The sequence below is a fragment of the Cariama cristata genome, unplaced genomic scaffold (genome assembly GCF_000690535.1).
Source record: "Cariama cristata isolate BGI_N322 unplaced genomic scaffold, ASM69053v1 scaffold28937, whole genome shotgun sequence".
In the NCBI taxonomy this organism is placed as follows: Eukaryota; Metazoa; Chordata; class Aves; order Cariamiformes; family Cariamidae; genus Cariama; species Cariama cristata.
Genome location: NW_009625396.1, coordinates 14,481 through 15,549, shown reverse-complemented (window position 1 = coordinate 15,549; position 1,069 = coordinate 14,481).

Below are 1,069 nucleotides of genomic sequence, written 5' to 3'. Positions count from 1 at the left end.
CTGCCTGACGCAGGGCTCGTTGCAGCTGTTGGCCAGCGGGGTTGGGCCGCAGGGGGTGGGAGGACACAGGTCGTAGCAGGACATGGCTGTGGGGTGGAGGGGAATCTGAAACACAAAAAAGGGAAGAAATGCAATACAAGAAATTAACTAAAACTCTATTTGTACAGCTGAAATTCTCTGATGAGAGTATATAGCAACCTAGCAAGAGATTCCATGGGGAGCAAGATGACGTTTTGTGCCAGATTCAGAGGAAATACTTTGAATACGGGGTTGAGCTTGCATTTTCTTTGCGGAGACTGCTAGGGGAGGTAGCACTGATGCGTCTCAGTCAGGAACTTACCCTGAAGCCTGCATGGTTAGTCAGCCCACCCAGGAACCAGGGTACACGCTGGTGCTGAGAACCTCTTCATTCACATTGCAGAGAGTGCCCTAACCACATACGGCCGTAACACCGCCCTGGGAAAAGGCACTTTCAACACTTCCACTTGCAGTTTTGGCTGCACACAGGAAAACCATTAGGGCTCTGTGTGCCCTAGAGTCAACCTAGAGGAGGTTGACTCTGTAGCCTTCAGATGAAGGTGCTCTGCTGGAATGGGGAAGACTCAGCTTGTTATTCCTGATCCAAAACTTGCCTTTCTGCTTAACGTTCAGTGATGACAAACAGCCTGCCCAATGTTAATACAGCAAATAACCATTCCCATTTCATTCTTATAGCTTCCTCTCATGCATGTTCCAGCTTGGAGGTCCCTTCTCTCAGTTTTAGAAAGTGGAAAATAGAAGCTTAAGCACCTAAAATTTCTTCAATAAGAAATGGAAGGACAAGCAGCTGAATTCAGGAACACTTCTATTCTTGTGTATTGCTATTAATATTAAAATCATCAGCAGAACTCAGAAGCTACAGTGCAAATCTGTCCACAGTTGTTTGGAGGATGGAGAAGCAACTGGTTTAAGGTCGTTCCTTGCCTGCAGAAGAACTATGAATTAAGTTTCAAAGGCAGGCACGGACTGATGATTGCTTTCTGTGTTGAGAGCCTGTGACTCAGGACTACCAGTATTGGCCAGTATCACC